This window comes from Lynx rufus, unplaced genomic scaffold (genome assembly GCF_022079265.1).
Source record: "Lynx rufus isolate CCGP_SWC_20201006 ecotype Redwood Valley unplaced genomic scaffold, mLynRuf1.p SCAF_9, whole genome shotgun sequence".
In the NCBI taxonomy this organism is placed as follows: Eukaryota; Metazoa; Chordata; class Mammalia; order Carnivora; family Felidae; genus Lynx; species Lynx rufus.
Genome location: NW_025814897.1, coordinates 51,047,634 through 51,063,390, shown reverse-complemented (window position 1 = coordinate 51,063,390; position 15,757 = coordinate 51,047,634). Strand labels below are relative to the sequence as shown.

Sequence of the window (15,757 nt, the reverse complement as noted above, 5' to 3'; positions counted from 1 at the left end):
TCCCATGGCGAACCACCATAGTTCTAAGTATATTACTGAATGGTGGCTCAGGGTTGTCTTTTTATGAGGTGTTTGGTTAGAGACTGAATTAGTGGGCTGGGCTGTTCAGATGTGGAGGATTCAGAACATGGACCAGGGATAACAGTTTAGGGTAATTTTTCTTTGTGCCACTACATTCTGGGGTAGAATTCTAAGGCAAGAAGAAGATTCTAAATTTGAACTGAGATTTCAAAACCATTATCAAATTATTTTTATCAAAGAAAGAAGACATACTTAACAGTGTGATAATCAATTTGCAGTTTTTAACTATTTAGACACATGTACTTTTTAACGAATTTTTAACTATTTAGGTAGGAGGACCTCCATTTGGATGCTTGCCCCAGGACCTGAAAAATGGATGGGTTTGTGACCTAACCATAAAAGTAAAGTTGTCCATGTCATTGTATATTGATCTATATAACAGAAAAACAGACAAGAGAAATGAATAGTGGGGAGAAAATGGTGACTAGAACAGTAATGTTAAATTCAGATCAGAAAAGACTGGTGCTAAGAAGCAGGAGTTTTATCCTCTAGAGTGGTGTGGTAGGGAGAATAATGGCTTCCCAGGATATCCACATCCAAATCCCTATAAACAGTGAATATTACCTTACATGGCAAAAGGGATTTTGAAGATGTGATTAAATTTCCAGATTTCGAGATGAGGAGATTATCCTGGAATATCCAGGGGGTCCTAATCTAATTATATAAGTCCTTAAAAGCTGAGAACCCTCCCCAGCTGTGTTCAGAGAGATGGCCCTATGGGAAGAGAAGCATGAGAGGGACTCAGGATTGCTGGCTCTGAAGTGGAAGGAAGGAACCATGAGCTATAGAAGGCAAGTGGCCTTGAGGAGCTAGAAAGGGCAAGAAAACTAATTCTCTCCAGGAGCTTCCAGGATCTAATGCAGCCCTGCTGATGCCCTGACGTTAGCCCCTAATACCCATGACAGATTTCTTTCCTCCAGATAATAAATGTTATTTTAAGCCTCTAAATTTTTATTAATTTGTTACAGCAGTGATGGAAAAGGCAGAATATAGGCAGCATCATTGGTGAGGACTGGCTTATTTAGCCAACTCCTAGGTAAAAGGAAGTAGCAGAAGATGAGCATTTTATGTAGAGACATTGCCGGAGTTCTGATGGTAAGGAAGAAGTAATAAAGGGAAAATACGGGGAAATAATGCAGGTTTCTGAATTGCAGGACTTCTCAAAGCCTCTCATAAGTTAGGGCACATTGTGACTCTCCAAGAAGGATACACAGCATTTCTCTAAATTATTTGAATAAGGACAAATCAGTTTATTTTCATATGGAGGAATACCTCACCAGACAGAACGTTGCTTGTAAAACTATTATAAGGAAAGAGTCATCAAAGGATTCTGAATAGGGAAAGAACCTGATCCAATATCAGTCTCGTACCAGGCTGGCTATGGGCAATAGGAAGATATCTCATTGTATCCTATACTTATGCTGCATTCAAGGTGCAAGCACAGAGCCAGGTACAAGAGGGGGACCAAATATTCCCTAGCATTAGAAAAGGGCAGTAAATGCTTTAAATTCCTCCGAATCTTCTCTCTTAAAATATATACAATGTTCATCAGTACAAAGCATTAATTATTCAATTTTCAAGAATCTAAAGAAATTAATTTGTCTTTTTATTAGTTATTTATATATACTGGGAAGCCTTTAGGAAGGCAATACTCAAATCATTATTTTTTTCACTTAAAGTGGAAAATACTGTAGAGAACATTGAGTGAATCCTTAGTAGTGTTGAGGAGAGAACTCACATCCAGAGGTTGGCAACCTGTTTATGATTACACAGCTGTCTGACGGTGTCCTTACAGCTAGAGCCCAGTTCTCTCATTATCCGAAATTGTGGTTTTCCTATTATTCGTTAGGATCATTGTGCAGTAAGCATTATGTTTCAGGGAATATTTTTTAGAATGCAGTATACATACATGTATAGACCCTTTTCCCTTCTATAAAATAAAATTACCATCTCCTACCTTCCACTGTTTCCAAAAAGTTTTAAATGGATGAGTTTTGCAGATGTCTTTAAGATGATAATAGGGTTCTACTTTATTTAAAATATTATCTGCTTGGAATGAGATAGAATTGCTTAATTCAGTTAACTTGTGTGGGCATAGTTATAAATTCAGTGGCATATTTTAACATAACATGCTATGTTCTTCCCCTGTTTATTTTTTGAGCACTTATTAAGGACAGAGCCCTCTGCTGAACACCGAAGATACAATGTGTGGGACACACAGTCATCCTTAAAAGAGATTTTACTTTGGGTTGAGAGACAAGTAAGTGATTCAGAAACTGGCAACTAAACCCGCAAGGCAAGTAGGGTTCAGGAAAAGGAATACAATATAAGCAGAGAGCAAATCATAAAAAGAATTGTGTTTACTACAGACTTAGGGAGCATCAAAGACTATCCAGGCCTCAAAACTACATCACTGGGACTCAAGAAAACCCAGAGTACAGAACAAGAAGAAAGAGGTAGAGGAAGAGGAAGAGGAGGAGGAGGAGGAGGAGAAAAGCAGGAGGAGGAGGAGGGAGAAAGAAAGGGGAAAAAGAAGGGAGAAGGAGAAGGGAGGGGTACAGGAAGAAGAAGGAGGAAGAAGTACAGGAAGGAGAAAATGATTCCTCCTCCCCCCCCCCAGTGGCATTCAGCTGACCCATTTTTGTATGCTCCTAATACCTTAGGCACACCTCCAGTTTTGCCATTGTTTCAATACTTTGTAATGCTCTGTTTATCTATTTACCTGTGGGTGCAACCAAAAAGATTTTTAATCTCCTGTAGGTAATTAACCAAGTGGTCTTCAGTTCTTATCTTTTCCATGACAAGCAAGGTGCCAGGCTTATGGTAAGTACTATGTTAATATTAATTAAATGAATTATTAAGGCATGAAAATATTTCAGGAGAGGGAATTAATCTTTCTCATTACTTTTATTCCTGCAAATACAATACTTACTGCTGGGCTGAGAATTTGAGATTGCATCATATCCCTTAGCACCATTTGATTTGGCAGTAGGGTGAGTCAGAGAGTTACACAAACTCAGGTTCACCCTGACTTTCAGAGACCCACAACAGCCAGTCCATCTCTCAGCACTACAAAGACAGAACCCCTAGTATAAACTATTGATTTTAGTTAATAACAACATATCGTTAGCTGATCAACTGTAACAACTGTACTACCCTATGTGAAATTTTAATAATAGAGAAAATTGTGAGGAACTGCTGTACTTCCTTCTCAATTTTCTATAAACTCAGAATTGCTCTAAAAATAAAAGTCTATTACTTTAAAAAAAAATCTAGTGCACATATGCTTACTTCTCATCTAAAACTTCAGCATATTGAATTCTGTGGGTATGGTACACTTCAAGTGTATGTTTCTAAGTTCAGGAATTAGATTCTTAAATTTTACTATATAAAGTGTCGAATTTTATGACAGCACATTTTTTTTTGTTACTAGGATAGTTTAGATTTAAAAAAATTTTTTTAATGTTCATTTACTTTTGACAGAGAGACAAAGCAAGAACAAAGGGGAGGGGCAGAGAGAGAGGGACACACACAATCTGAAGCAGGCTCCAGGCTCCAAGCTGTCAGCACAGAGCCCGATGCGGGGCTCAAATCCATGAACCATGAGATCGTGACCTGAGCCGAAGTCGGACGTTCAACCAACTGAGCCACCCAGGGTCCCCATTACTAGGGTAGTTTAAAAACAAGTACAGCTAGCAATAAGTTTAAAGTGAAATATATTCCTATATAATCTTTACAGCTTAAAGTAGGCACTGTTGCTTTCCCCTTTATAGCTGAGAAAACAGACTCAGAGATTTGAGGTCAAATGTCTCACAACCAGCAAGCAGCAAGTCAAAATTCAAACTGAGTCATTTTTCTTAACATTTATGCTGCTTTTAACAACATAAAGGTTAAGAATAGAGATACTGGTGAAGCATATATAAATATATAAATACAAGGAAATTTGGGCCTAACTCTTCAGTTACTTGACAGACAGCCTGGCTCGTATCCACTATGTAGCAGCAACCCATCCATGTCCTCAACATACTGACTTATTTATTAAACAATATTCTGCCAAAAGGTCACAATTTAAATAATGAAAGCAATAAAGTAATGGATACATTTCTGGATGAAATACTGTTGGCTAATTCCCCCAATCTATTCACAGTCATTTTTAATTAATATTTACAACAGAAAGAATTCCTGTTCCAAGCAAGCAGCTATGGGTTCTAGGAGCTGCTCAGCATGGAGGTCTAAATGTTATGCAATGCTAATATACAGATGGATGATCCAGGCGGGACTGCAACAGAGAGTCCTTCGGAGAGTGTAGAACTTTCTTCCTCCTAATCTCAGATATGACATCATTGGCATATTAAAACTTACCTACTTGGTACAATACATGTGTGTTGTAGGCCATGTGTCCGTGAGGCTCATTTCTATTGGCTTTTGCATGTTGCTCTTTGAGGACTGGGAATGCTTTTCTCTACCACATAAGTACTAGTACCTCAAGTACTATTGAAAGAATTTCACCATGACTGAGAAAAAGGGAAAATGAAAGCAAAACATGACAATGTCACAGTAAGCACAGTCCGGGAGAACTAACATTGTATTTTCAGATTTTAAAATGTTTCAAACCACAACTTTATGAAAATTGAAGCTTTTGCTTAGTCTATTTTATGTTATTTTATGTCATTAATTTCTTCCCTATTAATGGCATTGCAAAGCAATTATGGAAACTACAGGTATAATTTCCAGGCAACAGACCGTGGTACATACTTGGTATTTTCGGGGTTTTCACTGAGACGGTATATACATCTTTTTTTTTCCCTTTATTAAAGTAAGAACCTATATTATTACACTATTACTATTAATTATTATTACTGAATATATTCTATAGTAAAATTTGAGATCTAGAGTAAGATTTCTGGGATTTACACTGTACCTCCTCCAATATTCCTTAATAAGAAATTCTGGGGCACCTGGGTGGCTCAGTTAGTTAAGTGGCTGGCTCTTGGTTTTGGCTCAGGTCAGGATCTCACAATTTATGAGATCAAGCCTGGCATCAGGCTCTATGCTGACAGTGCAAAGCCTGCTTGGAATTCTAACCCCCCCCCCCCCCCGGTCTCGTGCGTGCGCGTGAGCGCAAAATAAATAAATAAACATAAAAAAAAATAGAATTCCTCATGGCAAACTGTTGAAATCCTTTGGCTGTTTGAAGTTAGTTTGCTCACTTTAAACTTTAAATAATAATGTGATTTACTGCCTTGAGAAAATATCCAAACCTAGTATCCTAACATTTAAACCCCACTTCTATCCACTTGCTTTCTCCATACTGACCACATATCTCTTGGTGTCACCTCAACCCCAGACTCCTATTGAGCCAAGAACAGTCAGTTGTACATGCTCTCCCACACCCAATGTCCCATAGCTTAACTTCCAAGAGAGCTGTCTCACTCCCTGCCTTCTTGCCCTAACTGTTCTATCTGCTAGCCATCTTCTTTTTTTTATTGACCGACTTCTAAATCTTCGTTTGTCTTTCAAACACTCCTCTCAGAAATACCTTCTCTGCAAACCCTCTCTAGCTTTAGATTTATATCACACTGGGATGCCTATTCACCATTCATTCTCTGCTTTTGCCTTCCTAACACAACACCCATTTTGTCCTCTTCAAATTCTAGTTTCTTTGATTGCCATTCCTTGTTATTTCAGGATGAGGATGTTTGAGACAGAGGTCGAGGGAGAGATCTCATCTGAGAAGGTGCTATTCTACATCCACTTATCATGAGGTGCACTGGTCTGGACTACTGGAATCAGAGACCTGGATCCAATCTCAACTGTACTATTTACTGGCAGTGCAGTCTCTAACAAGTTTACTTTCCTGAGTTCTAGTTTTCCAGTATTATAATTAAGATTATAATGTCTCTTTTATAAGATTATTATAAAAGGTAATTTTTATGAAAGGCCTAGAATAGCTCTTGGCTCATCAAAAGAAAGGGATATTATATATGGAAGTATACATAACCACTCTTCTGTGTAGAATACTACACAATATTTTCAATAAAAACCCTAAGTCTTTTACATCTTGCAGCTATACTTTGTTCATCAATCTATAAATTGCTGTTTAGTCATTTATGTATATGATATATAGACAGATACAAAATTATACCATATATATATATGTAATTACATATAAAGAGATATATAAACATATATATATATATATATATATATATTTGGATATATGTGGTCATGTTTTTCCCCCTTCTCTCTCTATAAATATATATATCTCTCTATGAATATATATAAATATAAATATTTAATTTAATTATATTTAATTTAATTTATAAATTATATTTATAAATATTATAAATAATTATAATAAATTAATATAAATTAATTTAATTTAATTAATATATATAAATATTTAATTTAATATATAAATATTTATATTTATATTTATATGACCAGAAGATGAAGATGGTAGGTAGAAGTTCAGTGTAGTATATAAAATTCCAGCTCTGGATGGATGGGGGTTGAATTCCAATTATCTATGGCATCTCTTAGTAGCATGGCCTAAGCAAGCAACTTAAGACTTCTGAACCTCGATTTCTTTGTTGAAAGTTTAAGAAAATAGAATCTACCAGTACAAGTTATTTCTAGGATTGAAGGTTACCATCTACATGCAATGTGCCTGCATGTGTATGTGGGTGTGTGTGGTATGTATTTCCCCTAGGAACAACAGTTCAGTATTCACTAATTCAGTGTTTGTGAAGGCTTCATATAGCTACCACAAACAATAAGAATTAAATATATATGTATACATTATGTATATGAATATATATTGTATTATGTATATATATATTGCATTATGTATATATATGTTACATATACATATAATGCACACACACACACACATATATATGTAATGTGCATATATATCTACACATTTATTGCCTTGAGGATCTAATTTACCATTGTATACACCACTGCACTCTGTCAATAGCTATTGTTTAGCAAGGATTCAGTTCATTTTTGCAGAAGAAAGCAAAGGAAAAATAGAGGTATGGAGAGAAGAAAAGACATCAGGGACTGAATGGAAGGTGATTGCGTGCAAGACGGTTCTGAAACTCATCACAAGGTTGACATGTGGCTAATGACTCTTTTCCCATCAAAATTTGACTGCCAGGTTTTCATGGAATGTTCCTCTGTAATACCTTTCATGGTTGGTGCCCTTACTCCCTGCCACTTCCCCTGAATGCCAAATATACCTACACATGCTTTCATTTTTCTTCTTAAAATATTTGCCACCATTTATAGCATCACCTTCTTTGTCTCGGTCATCCTTTTTTCCAGTTGTGACAAGCTCTTGCTAAATCTGTAAATGAGCTCAGAGGCTTCCTTCCTTTAGGATAATTCTTCATCTTTCTCCCTCTACTTTGCACTTCATGCTGGAATTGCTTGTGCCCTGTCTACATATTATTTTTCTTTTCAAGCAAGCTGAGCAAGAGACCAAAGGAACAATTTAACAAGAAAAAGTAAAGCTATTTGGTGATATATGAGAAAATTTTGACAAAAAGTGATAGTAATAATAATTCCATGAGTAAATGACAGCTACAAGCTGGGCATCATATTAGACCTTTTATATACTTTTATGGGCTGAACTGTGCTCCCACAAAATTCATATGTCGAAGTCCTAACCTCTAGTACTTCAAAATGTGACAGTATTTGGAGATAGAGCCTTTAAAGAGGTAATTAAGGTAAAATGAGGTTGTAAGGATAGGCTCTAACCTAAATGACTCATGTCTTTATAGGAAGAGGAGATTAGGACACAGATGTGCACAGAGAAAAGACCAGGGAAGACAGATGGGGATAATGGCCATTTAAAAGCCAAGGAGAGGTATCTTAGAAGAAATCAACTCTGCTGACACCTTGATCTTAGAATTCTAGTCTCCAGAACTATGAGGAAATAAATTTCTCTTGTTTAAGCCCCCAGGCTGTGGTACTTTGTTACAGCAACCCTAGAAACTAATACATACACTTCATTTTATTTGCTTCCCACACCATCCCATAAAGAACAAATAAGTATCCCTCTCCCCTTTTTATACATGGTGAGAGGAAGGCTCAAAAATAACATTTGAAGGATGCCATTTGAAGTGGAAAATCAACCCACTGATGAACGTGATTAAATAGAAACTAGAAGCAAAAATAATCTGAAGCAATAGGTTTGTAGGCTGATCCTCATACATTAAATATGGTTTCTAGTTCCCTATGTTATTTACTTAACTGGTTTTGTCCATTTTGTGCCACGCTTTGTGATATGTGCTGAGGATTCAGAGAGAAAACAGTTCTTGCCCCCCAGAAGCCCATGGCTTTTTAGAGAAGATCCGCACAAAATTCATTCATTAATTCAATATGTTTTACTGGATATATTCACTACATCTAACTGCCACAAGTCTAGACACAGACATGATCAACTCTGCTGAGCATCAAGGAAAGCCTTGTAAGCAGACAGGCGGGCCTGCAGTCCTGTGGTGGTGCTCCCCGAATTCTCATGTCCCTGCCAGCACCTTCTGGATGGCTTCCCAGAACCACAACCCAGCCTCCACCAGCATCACTGCTTGCTGCCCACAAAGGAGCCAAGCCCAGCCAGGGCACTGGCCACTCCATGGGCAAGAGGCTACAGCAGGAGCTGATGACCCTGATGATGTCTGGCAACACAGGAATTCCTGTCTTCCCTGAATCAGACAATCATTTTAAGTGGACAGAGGCCATCCATGGAGCAGCTGACAGAGTATAGGAAGATCTGAGGTATAAGCTTTTCTTGGAGTTTCCAGTGGCTAACCTTAAAATGCACCCAGAGTGCACTTCCTCACACCCTGCTACCACCCCACTGTGCACACCTGGGGTAACATCTGCTTAACATCCTGAAGGACAAGTGGGCCACCCTGTATGATTGTCAGGATCCTCCTGCTGTCCATACAGAGCCTGCTAGGAGAACCCAACATTGATAGCCCTTTGAACATACAAGCTGCTGAGCCCTGAAAAAAAAGCCCACAACCTTTAAAAAATATCTGCAAGAAACCTGCTCAAAGCAGGTCTCCAGACAAGAACGCTGTCTTATCCAGCCTCTCTCCTTGTGTTGTCTTTTTAGTTTTCCCTTAGATGGTCTGCCCTTTCCTTGATTTCTGCATAGGACTGTATCTTAACCTGTAGTGTCATTTTTGTTTTCTGTTTTTGTTTGTTTTTTGTGTTTTTTTTTATATGAAGTTTATTGACAAATTGGTTTCCATACAACACCCAGTGCTCATCCCAAAAGGTGCCCTCCTCAATACCCATCACCCACCCTCCCCTCCCTCCCACCCCCCATCAACCCTCAGTTTGTTCTCAGTTTTTAACAGTCTCTTATGCTTTGGCTCTCTCCCACTCTAACGTCCTTTTTAATTAAGTCTCTGATTGAGTCCTTATGATGAATACATTTTGGGATTTTTACAAAAATCAAAGGTCTTAAAACAATGACTCATCTGAGGCCTGAAGTATGAGGTGATAAGACAGAACAATGGCTGATGGCTTCTCAAATGGAAACAAGGACCTATGCTACTGTTTAGTCACTAGCTGGGCAAAAAAGCAGATAAACAGAGCAAGGTGAACTGAGGCACTCCTGAGCCATTTCAGTTTTCATCCAGACTAGCCTTGCTCTGACATGTTGCTCCCCTGAACACAGCATGGCTACTGCTTCCAGCAGAGTTACCTGCAAATAGTGGAAACCCTGTCAATCCTGATGATAGACTGACTAACTGAACAACTGGTTTATACTTGCCCATTTATTTTTAATCTGAGCTGATAATGCTACCAAGCTCTTCCCTTGGGAATGTATATGAAGATAAATGAGGTAATTTATGCCATAGGGTTCTGAACTCCTTAGAAGAAAAATGTTACAATAAATTTACAGTTATATTATATATTCTTTAATAAATATTTGATTGGATGTGCATAGAATATCTATGATCCCTTAAGAGATTTAGAGGAAAATAGCCAAGAAAAGACCTATAAGCCTTAAACTGCCAAAACCCCAGAAGATGATTTAAGCAATGCAATAAGTAAGTAGGTTGACCTATTTCTCATTTTAAGGGCAGAAATAAAATTACCATTCCTATGTAGGAAAAGGCTTCTTCCCACGGCGAGTATGAGCAATATTAACACCAAGCTTTCTCTTTCTTTAGAAACACTTCTAAGTTAGGTTTAGAATGAAAGAAGCTCAGACAAATACAAAAATACAACCATGAAAATTAATTACAGTAGCAGGTCCTTGACTAACCAATCTAGTCCCTTTTATGCTGTCCCTCAGTCAAGGTACACTGTGGAGAAAGCAAGGGCCTTGAAGTCATAATGACTGGTGTTCCACTCCTTTCTCTTCCAATTATAGGCCTCTGACCTTGGACAAGTGAGTGACACTCTCTGTGCTTTCATTTGCTCATCCATAAAATAAAGACATTAATAGGCAATGTGAAGATTTGCTGTGAATACCCAATAAGATAATTTTTTTCAAATACCTAGAACTCCAGCCAAGGTATAGCAGATGGTTGCCAAATGTTATATATTGTGCTTTCCACCAAATGTGTGGTTTCTAATAGCCATGGCATTAGACTAAATTTTAGGACTTTAATGATGATATATTAAACAGTAATTATATTATCTTATTTAATCCCGAATAACCTTCTATAGTATTGATACTAGTACCATTACTATTTTACAGATGAGAAAACTAAGCTTTAGAGAGGTTAATGGAAAATTTAAGAAGGGGAGGGGGCCCTGAATGGCTCAGTTGTTTGAGTGTCCAACTCTTGATTTCAGTTCAGATAATGATCCCAGGATCGTGGGATCAAGTCCCACACTGGACTCTGTACTGAGCATGGAGCATGCTTGAGATTCTCTCTCTCCCCCACCCCCTTGCCCCTCTTCCCAGCTTGTGTGCACGCTCTCTCTCTCTCTCTAAAATAACAAATAAATAAACAAACAAATAAAATAAAGAGCTTAACGAACTTACCAGATTCAGAATGTTAATAAATGGCACACGATGGACTTCACACTAGTACAGTACAGAAGAAACTACTTTAAAATCACCACCAGAGGCAACTGTGTGTGTGTGTGTCAGTGTGAGTGTGAGTGTGTGTGTGTGTGTGTGTGTGTCTGTATGTGGGTGACTCAACCCAAGCAAAACTTTAGTTTAGTTCCTGTTTAATGATGATAATGATACTGATTATATCTCAGGTTTCTATAACATATTTATATTTTATAAATTGTTTTTCTTTTTCTATTTTTTGTTGTTTGCTTGTTTTGAGGGATTTCTTTTGTACAAGAGAAATTTAAGCATTCAGAGTGAAGAAATCACTCCCCCATATTTTAGGAGATAAAAGTGATTCTCAGAGAATAAGTAACCCTACCTTATTTTTACATACTTAAAATCCATACTAAAACACTGTAGTTTTGCTTTTGATTAATTAACACCTTTTAACTTTTTAACATATCTTAACTGCGAGATCTCTGTGATAAATTAGCAATTGTTAGGAAAATATTCTATAATCATACTAGTGTTGCACATGGGGTAATGCTGCTGGGCAGTGGGGCGAAAGTCTGGGTCAGGAGCCCCGGCTAAGCTGCTGACTAACCTAGAGAACTTAGGCAAATCACTTATTTATGCTCAGGGTCACCTTCTCAGGTTAACAATGGCTATAAAACTTTCATCTAAGTATCTTACCTTACCAGAGTGGAGGTAGCTCAGCCCCAGCACCAGCAGCTATGCCCTCCATGGCTCAGGTCTACCACAGACTCCTCAACTAACTTGTTTCTCTCTTTATCCCAGTCCTTGTATTTAGAGTTTCTTGTTCCATCCTTCAGGATTGATTACCTAGTTAGACTATATCCATACTTTGGTTTAATTTCCCACTTACTCTGTCTCAGATTATTCCCAAATTCATATGCTGCAGCCTGTAGGTATTTCCCATTCCATACTAAATTAGTTCAGGCCTGAGGAAAATGTACTGCAGAAAATTCAGAAGTCTGGGCTGCTTCTTGTCTGGGAGAATGACCCGTACAGAATATAAAAGAGACAAAGGGAAGTGAAAGAACAAGAGCAAGGCCCAGAAGTTAATGGGAGAAAACTTTAGGGAAAATACCAGTTTAGGATGGCCATGTACTCCCCCGCAGAGAGGGTAAGAGCTGAACTTTTAGGAGACAGATGTGCTTGCAAAATTCTATGTGACCCAGACATCTCCAAACACCTCGAAGATCACTACCAGACATTGTGGGAGCTCCTGAAATGTAGGTGTATCATGTCTTATTCTTGATTATGTCTGCAGTAACTGGAGCGATACACTGATGGTAGGGTACAAAGATACGTGTTCAAAGGGAAACCTGCCTTTGTTCCCCAAAAATGTTCCTCAGTTCTTAAAAATGTAATTAAGTACTCCCAAAACCTAAATATAATGCCCTAAACATTTCTATCCTTTTTACTCAGTGGGAAGAAGAGAGGTAGATTCCAATAATTTAGACTCAGATAACCTATTAGTGAAAAGAGTAGAAACGTGACGTCTGAGGTTAAAACAAAATTAAATAAATGGAAATTAATATGTAGTTGTGGTTCAAAGTTTGATGAGAATAAGCATAGAAATAGGTTGATGTAGGGGTGCCTGGGTGGCTCAATCAGTTAAGCATCTGGCCTCGGCTTAGGTCATGATTTCGTGGTTCGTGGGTCCCGGCCCTGTGTCGGGCTCTGTGCTAACAGCTCAGAGCCTGGAGCCTGCTTCGAATTCTGTGTCTCCCTCTCTCTGCCCCTCCCCTGCTCGTGTTCTGTCTCTCAACAATAAATAAATGTTAAAAAAATATTTAAATTAAAAATGTTTTAAAATAGGTTGATGTATCTGTGAAATATCACCTCTTTTATTCAGTATGATTTTATGGCAGTCAACACAACATATTTTATAAATTCTAAGATACATACTTTATGTTTTAACACGTCTGAAGTTGGGATGCATCTTAAAATTGATAGCATGAATTGGCTTAACTGGCAGCATTTTTAATGATACATAAAATAGCACTGAATTTTAAAACTAGTAGTATCTTAGAGTCAGTGAATTATGTTAATAAATGTATGATGAATAAGTTTTTGAAGGACACAGAAAGAGATACCTTTACAATTCTTACAAGATTTCAGTCAATAGTTCTCAAACTTACAAATACATCAGAATCATCTGGGAGGCTTATTATATAATACAAACTGCTATCTCTTCCCCCGACCCCAGAGTTTCAGATTCAGTACCTCTAAATTTGATGCTCATACCACTGGTCTGAGACCCATTGTTGGAGGCCATTTAAAAAAATGTTTATTTTTTCATCTCAACTTTCACTGATACTAATTTAAAATTTTCAGTTAGACTTTTATGATATCACACCTAGAAAATTATTGTTGCCTCCTAAATTGTCTACTTAACTGTCATGCTTTCCTCATTTAGAACCATCTTTTTTTAGAAATAACAGAGTTAGTACCTCCATACACACACACACACACACACACACACACACACACACACACACAGAGGCATACGTGTGCTTAGTATATAACTGAAGGTTATTCATAGACCATAATCTTCCTGATCTAATCTACTCCTCTGAATGTTTTGACCATGGATTCAGCCCAAGAACATTTTATCAACTAGTTCCCAATATGTCAATCTAGTTCCCAATATGTCAATCTCTTTTACAACCAAATGTGTTTGCACTTACTTGTTGCTCACCTACAGGGTGCAGGCCTACTTTATTTAGTTCAGCACAGACTACTTTCCAGAAACATCATCTCCTGTTTCCATTTGTTTTTTTTTTTTTGAATACACCAAAAGAGACATTACTTCTTGACATGAAGTTCATTAACATTATCATATAGTCATATTACATAATCATTATGTGGGTGTGCTTAGTTTTTACTTCATCTAGAATAGGATCATCTTACACTGAAATCATATTTTATTTCATTTCTCTGAATGAATGATTAACAGAATTCTTGTCACACCATTAAGATTCAATGAATGTTAAATGGAAGTGTATGTGGAATTAGCTATATTTTCAATTAGTTTTTGGACTAGTATGCAAGTGGTCAATATACATATGTGGTTCTATTTGACTCAACAAAAGACTACTAAATATTATGTGGAAGTTCTTATCTAAGGCACTGAAAAGAAGAGAGATGGAAAATATACAGGATCAATTTGGCAGTACATATATTTATTGAACACCTACAACTTGTTACGTGCATCTAAGAAACTCTCAGAGTAAAAGGCTAATGAAACTCCACCAAGGGGCAATGTTTTGCAGAAGGCTGTGAAAATATTCTGTTGAGTTAGAGACTCAATATCGCTCCTTATAGTATTCCACTGAGGTTTAAACAAAGAGCTTTCCAAAAAGAATTAAATCATACTCACTGGGGCCAGAGGAAAGATGGTCCCCTCCAGACATGAAAGGAGGCAAGTGCATTTCAGAAATAAATGACTTTACATAGACGCACAGGCCTCTCAAGGGTGGAGTAGGCACTCCAACTGGAAAGCTCTCAGACTAAATCAGACAGCAAAAGGTCATGACTGACAAAAAGGGAATCTCTTCTAACTTCATTTTTTTTTTTATTTTTACATTTCTCAACCTTAATAAGAAACTACTTCAAGCCTCTTAGTGAGTGACTCAGTTTCAAGTGCAAATTGAAGAAAGATAGGTCAAGACAGTGTTACAGTTCAGAAATTTGGGTAAACACATACTTGGTTTCCACACCAGTGCTCTTAATCAAATAATTTTAAGTATTTTATTTGAAAACTGCACACGAAAAAAGACAACATCTTAAAGCACATCATCTTCTTTTTCTAGTATCTATCAAGATTCCTACATGAATCTTATATGGCAGAAGCTCTCAAGTAGCAAGAACAAAAGGGAGGTTTCATGGATATTGAAAATTCTAGACATACAGTTTTCTAGTTTATATTCACATAATTAACCTTTTATAAATCACTGCTTGTTTAATCCACATCAGACAAAGTCTCATTTGTTGATAAAAAAAAACTGTGGTTCAGAAAAGTCACATAGCCAACAAGTGGAAGTGTACATATTCAAATCCAATTTCCAGCTGCCAGTTTTCTTTATATGCCTGTCACCCTATCCTTCTAAATTGCCAAGCATCACTTTTCTTGATGTCTCCAACACTTCATTACTTATTTTTAATCTTTGTTTCTTTGAGTAGGCACACTAAATGTTTTCTTTGAAAAAATGTATTTTTACCAGGTTTCCAGAAGATGCTCTTTTGAGAATGTTTGTATGTTATATTTGGAGGTGATCACATTCCTGTATTCAATTATTTAAATTATTGTCATAAAATCTACTCTACCCTTAGTAAATAAATATCTGCTAAAAATAATTTTAACATCAAAGAAATCTGGATATGAAATGGTATTGCTAAAGATTCCAAGTGGGAAACATCGGAGTCAGAAAAATTAAACTTTTATCAATCCCTTCATCTTCACCCTCGTTCAAAATTAAATGCAACTATAAATTGTTCCAAGTAAAGTGAATTTTTACTCTTACTCTCTTCTAAAGGACAAAATTAGAAGTATGAAATAAAAATTAATTCAGCTGAAAAGTTATCACTTCTGTTTGGCTTTCTCAC

General features: G+C 37.0%; 1 pseudogene; it reads left to right on the top strand.

Annotated features, from left to right (window-relative positions):
- The first annotated feature begins 8,634 nt into the window (after positions 1 to 8,634).
- LOC124505917 (ubiquitin-conjugating enzyme E2 C-like) lies at positions 8,635 to 9,242 on the top strand (annotated as a pseudogene).
- Positions 9,243 to 15,757: the final 6,515 nt, after the last annotated feature.